General features: G+C 35.8%; 1 protein-coding gene across 2 annotated transcripts in view; it reads right to left on the bottom strand.

Annotated features, from left to right (window-relative positions):
- The window catches only part of PPP2R5C (protein phosphatase 2 regulatory subunit B'gamma), a 77691-nt gene that overhangs the window by 50420 nt on the left and 21271 nt on the right, over positions 1-6000 (bottom strand). The window lies entirely within an intron of this gene.

Below are 6000 nucleotides of genomic sequence, written 5' to 3'. Positions count from 1 at the left end.
CCCGCGGCAGGGGCGGAGCGGCTGCGGAGATGACGGGTCTGCTGCTTTTGGGTTTGGGTTTCTTATTATTACCAGGATGATCTCACTGCTGCTGTTGTACCCCCGCCCCCTCAATAATATTCAGCAGCACCTGCTAGAAAGAACGCATGTATTTTTATTTTTCCTCTTTCCTTAGCCTTTCCTTCAGTAAGGTTTCCCAGGATCACCAAACCGATGTTCAATTTAACCGTGGAAAAACACAGCATTGAGGGCAACATTTACAACTTTAGCTTCCAAGGGCCATAGCAAAAGGTAGGTAGTTCACAATAAGATACAGGTCCTTGGATTATTATTGGTGATTTAGAAATATAAAACCTCACAAGCATTCCATGAACTGCTTTATCACTGGTTGCTAGTATGTACATTATGAATAAATATACATACATATGACAAGCAGGAGATGAAAACCTCATGTTTCATGCAGAATATTTCTTTCAATCTAGAAATGGACCAGAATACTTCTTTTAATCTAGAAATGGATCGGCCTTCAGTTTAGGTTAATGTTGCTAAATTTGGATTTTGCAAAATACTGGTTTTCCTTTCTAAAAAGATCAGTAATTATAAAAAACTTTTTAAACTATTACTGAAAAGTAAAGGACTAAGAAGCAATATATAGGCATACGAAAAGAGTTTTGCTGCATAATCTCAGAAGTATAATAAAAAAAGTACAGTGTAACAATTTCTGAACTTATTAGTTTGATTATTTAACGTATTTACAAAAATACGTGTGAGCACCCTTTTTTTCATCATGTGAGACTTGCACACTTATTTTTACAATGAGCTATTTGAAAGACCATTTTGTCTGCTTGGAGTGATGTTCAGAGAAATTGGCACAGTTACTTGTTACTCTCCACATCTGTCGTTCTCCCCAAATACTGTATGTCCCATATAGTGCAAATAAGTATGTAGATTACTTAATCCATGATACTGTCCTAACTTATATCTACTCAAAAAGAAAAAAGAAAAGAAAAAAGAAAAGGAAAAAAAAAGTGCACATCAGAAGAGACTTTTCCATTAGGTAATTTGCTGATGAAAATTTGAAGTAAAATCAAATTATAGGGCATATGTGTACCTGGTTAGAAAAATTACATCACACTACAATAATACACTGTCAAATGTGAGTTAGTGCTGTAATGAATATTATTCAATTCCTGAAGGGAAATGACTAACTGGGATATAAAAAAGAAGAATATCATCCATAAGAATCAATTGGACTTAGTGATTGCTGACAAGGCCAAATTTAAAGTAGTACATCCTGGATGTAAACATGATGAGAAAGCCCAAAGACAACAAATCTGTAAAATATTACTTGGTTAAAAAAAAAAAATAAAGCTCCTCTGTTTGATGTGGTGTGGATTGTTTGTTGTTGGTGTGTTTGTTTTATAAATAGAAGGGACTTGACTGAGAATATCCAAGTACTTTAAAGAATAATTATGGAGGTGGAAGGAATTAATTATTCTACATTCACTACAAAAAGTAAATGCATCCTACCTCAAGGAAGAATAGGCTAGAAATTAAATGAAATCCTCTCACAATAAGCACACTGAAACAAAATAAAAGACTGAAAGCTTTCTAGTAGTTTGAAAAATCACCAAACAATGTGTGACATAAATGTAGTTGATCCTGCTTTTGACAACATCAAAATGAACCACATGAACTTTTTAAACCTTTTCTTTAAGACTACAGAGATTCAAATCCTTTGTCTTTACAATCTAGGCAAAACCAGGGAAGGTGTATCCTCAAAAGCTTTGTTTTTTATCTATCCCTTGAGTATACCTTACAATCACAGAATCATCAAGGTTGGAAGAGACTTTTAAAATCACCAAGTTCAATGTGAGTTTCAGCCTTATAAAACAAAAAGCTACCATAGAGATATGCCTTTAAAAAAACCTAGACTGAAAAATAAAACCAAGACTGACCTCAAACAAGGTTTTCTACAAGATTTTGATGTATGAAGGAAAAAACTAAACAACTTGGGTAATTTTAAAAAATATTTTCACATGCAGGATCTTGTAGAAAATTCTGGGGTTTTTTCCCATCTTAAAGCAGAATTAGATTATTTTATAGTAGTAAACCACAGTATGAAGCATCAAAAATTAGCTTTAAAATTCCAATTTATCTGGTAACCATACATTTAAGAACAGTTGCTCTATCACTCCTCCTTTCTACTCATGTCTTTGCTTTCTTTAATGGTCAGCTGCTGCTTCTTTCTCTCTGGAACTCCTTGCAAAGATTAAATGGCCAGGAAGGCTGCTGGTCCCCAGGGACACAATTTAACAACAGACCAAAAAGGGAACGTTACTTTAGTTACAGTGCCATTTCCCAATTTATACATCCGCATGGCTTTCATAGTTGAAGGTTCATTAGCAAATTTTAGGTAATGCTTTAAGAGTCAAGCCCCCTAGAAAGCTCTTCATTAGAGAGAGTAAATGTGACATTCACAGTGCTAGCAGTTCTATTGGCAGAACACTCGGCCACATTCAGTAAGTTTTCTCTTGCAGAAAACACATACCCTGTTCTCATTTCTTCCTCTTTGCTGGACTCTGTTAGGTCTGAGTCCAGTACTTAGTAAACCACTGAGAAACTGGTTAAAACAGCCATTATTCAGTGTACTTCTGGTGTAATTCTGACAGGGCACTAGTGGAGCTGAAGTACTTTGATCTTCGTAAGACCTTCTGCTTTTTAACATCTGCTGTCTTCTCACCATTGTACAGAGAGATTGAGAGTACATTCTACTCAGGAGGTTTGTATACCCTCCCTTTGTTTCAGTCTTAAAATATTTGATTTGCCACTGAAGGAAAATATTTACTTAAGTTGAATTATTTTGAGCAACTTCATTTGGGAAAAAATTGCAAAGAAAATTGAGTTAGGAATTGACTTCTTAATGGAAGGGAAAGAATATTAGTGCAAGTGGAACAGAGCTAATGAATAATAATAATGGGAGGAAGAAGAGCTTACTTTAACAAATTTATGAAGACATTTCTGTTGCAAGAAAATGAAAAACAGTATTAACTTCAGCTATCCATTTTTAGAATTAAATGAATAAAAAACCATATTGACAGCATAGTGAAACTGTAGCTATTACAGGTTTCCTCTGAACCCTGCTCATCAGTTCTAACTTTCCAATGATGGGAATGAAGGAAAAATCCTATAAAGTTCTCAGGATATAACTGTGTAACTTTCTAGAATTATAGAAGGGTTTTGGTTGGAAGTGACCTTAAAGGTCATTTAGTTAGGATCCAGCACTATAGCTGATGAATACTCTCTACATTTGGAGGCGATGTACCACTTTTTCAAAAACAAACATTCAATTTGGGTTGTTGATTTTAAAAACAACCACACACCCCGCTTCTCACCCCCCTCCAACACACACAGCAAATTCACCTGCCCAAAGGTTGCCTTTATTTCCGTTCTACACCACCTACTATTCTAACTGATAGTGACAGAATCAACAACATAAGATAATTAAAATTGCACAAACTTCTATTGACATGAAGACACTTGGGTTGGTTACCTCTCAGACTATATGAGTTTTCATTTTTTGATTGAGAGAGGAAGAGAGTGTATTTAGTCTGAGCTCTAAGGTTACTAAAGGCATAATTCCACAACTGCTGAAATTGCTATTCTTCATCAACCTAAGACAGCCTTGTTGCAGACTGCTTCAGGCCCCTTCCTGCACTCCTCTCTGCTTTACATTTGAAAATATTTTGCTCTCATCTGCTTCAGTGGTCACGAGACCCACAGCTGAGTTGGTGTAGTCCCCTAAGCGACAGAAAGCCACTTTATTGTCAGGTTAGTTTTCTGCTAACTTAGACTGTGTTCCGTGGCAGGTAAGCTGAGCTAAACCTATAGGAGCTACTGCTGCAAACCCCTCTCTTCTGAGGCACAGGTGCCCAACTGTCTGAAACTGCTGTACACGGGTTTGTGCAGCTCCATGGCTGAACCAGGTTAGGAAACTGAGCAGAGTTAAAATGAGAAAAGGGTGAGTTTGAGCCATGTTGATTCCATTACCTGGCCCACCAGACAGACACCCAAAAAAGGGACAGGAATAAACATGACTTGTTTTTTCTGGTAGGAGCAATGTAGTTTACTTTTCCCCACTCCAATTACAGCCTACACAAAACATACTGTTCTCATAAATGATGTCAAAGAAAATGTGGGTCTCATCACAATCCTGAACAATGAGTTACTCAAAGACAGTAACTTTGTTTTAGAGAAGGAAAGGTACTGGATACTACACATTCTGGAGGAGAAACCATAGCAGTAGGAAGGATATGGGCTTCTCCTACTAGGTTCTGACTCAATTCCAAAGGACAGCCAAGAGGAAACTCTTCAAGGAAACAGAGGCTGTGAACACCATGCTAATACCTAGCTATCAAGAGAAACACAGAGATAAGAAAAAAATCCTTACCTGGATAAATGAAAGGGACATGAACTATCCATGCAGCTTCCTTAAAAAATTCCCAAGACTGAAGCATGGCAAAAGACAATTCCTCATTGAAAAATTGATAATATTTACTCCTTCTAGTACAGCAAAAATCAGTTAAAAGAGAAATTGGTAAACATCTGCTTCTGACTGGATTTCCTGTCTCTATCTGGATTTCCTAATATTTGCATGGTCACTGTAGCACACAGGTTCAACAGTGCCAAGTTTTCCTTCAACCAATCTTGTATACTTAAGTAGTTTTGTAAATGGGGGTAGGGAGAAAAACCAGTAGGTATTGGTTGAGCTCAGAAAGCTGTACAACACAAAATCATTACCTTAAAAGAAATCTATTTTAAAATTAGTATCTGGTACCAAAACCTAACTCCTAGGCCAGATTGCAGAAACTCATTTCAAATACTGGCACACTTTTAATCAAGCCCTATGCAAAATCCACCAAAATAACACCAAACTCAGTGCTGTCTGTGGCCCTATTACACAGGCCACACAAACCACTTTAAAGAAACAAAGTGTAAAAATTACATTTAAGAGTAAAAATTTGAGACCATGCTAGTTATCCAACAAACACTGATTGATATTTATGTGTGTAAATTCAATGTTTGATCTGTTGAGGTCTTAAGAAGAAAGAAGTTCAGTGCAGCAGCAAAAATGTATAGATCTGATTATAATGAGGATCTATGCAATGGAATGAAATGTTCCTTTTGTAAATGAAGGCATAATAAAAGACATTTTAAGAGAGATCTCAACTGAATTCAGAGACAGGTTAGAATCTAGAAAATAAGATAATACCACATTTTAAATCCTATTTTCATGGATTCTATCCAAGCTTTAGTGGAAACAAGTTTGGTAGGAAATGCTGCCAGTGACAGATGTAGTGCATTCTTCTAACACTTTCAGCTGCTGACTAATGAGTAGGTGTTTGATAGGGCAGTTGAAATGAAAAATGGCTCATTAATCCAAGCCTATGATTTAATGTAAAACTAGCTGAAGGAAAAAAATTCACACACTCAAGCAAGTATTTTTCTCTACTGCCTTTTTTTTTTGGTAGTTCTTCATTCACTGGCTATCATGTTTCTTAATCTTTAAAATGCTACATAGCAATACAGACTGGATAATTTCTAAAGAGTTTAATATTAGTTATTTTATAACCATTAACATTAAAATATTTACTCATTTGATAGATCATATTTTCCTGGATGAACACCAAACAATTGCTAGTTTTGGGTTTAAGAAATGTATATGCTTAGCACACACATGTTAGTAATTATTTTAAACATTTAAAAGAAAAAAATCGGTACAGGAAAGTCTGTTTACGCAATACTGATAATGCTTTTTAAGATCAAAGTTCAAGGACAAGTTGCTAAAGTAACAGGACAAAGAGCCTCCACAGTTCCTTCACATAATACAATATATACATTCACTGACACAACCATACTGATATAGGAAAGAACAAGCTTCTGTAGTATTTTCCATGATGGACTTTTTGTTTCAATAAATTAAATACAACACTGGGATGT

Source organism: Corvus brachyrhynchos, unplaced genomic scaffold (genome assembly GCF_000691975.1).
Source record: "Corvus brachyrhynchos isolate BGI_N302 unplaced genomic scaffold, ASM69197v1 scaffold1, whole genome shotgun sequence".
In the NCBI taxonomy this organism is placed as follows: domain Eukaryota; kingdom Metazoa; phylum Chordata; class Aves; order Passeriformes; family Corvidae; genus Corvus; species Corvus brachyrhynchos.
This window is presented reverse-complemented; position numbering and strand designations above follow the sequence as displayed.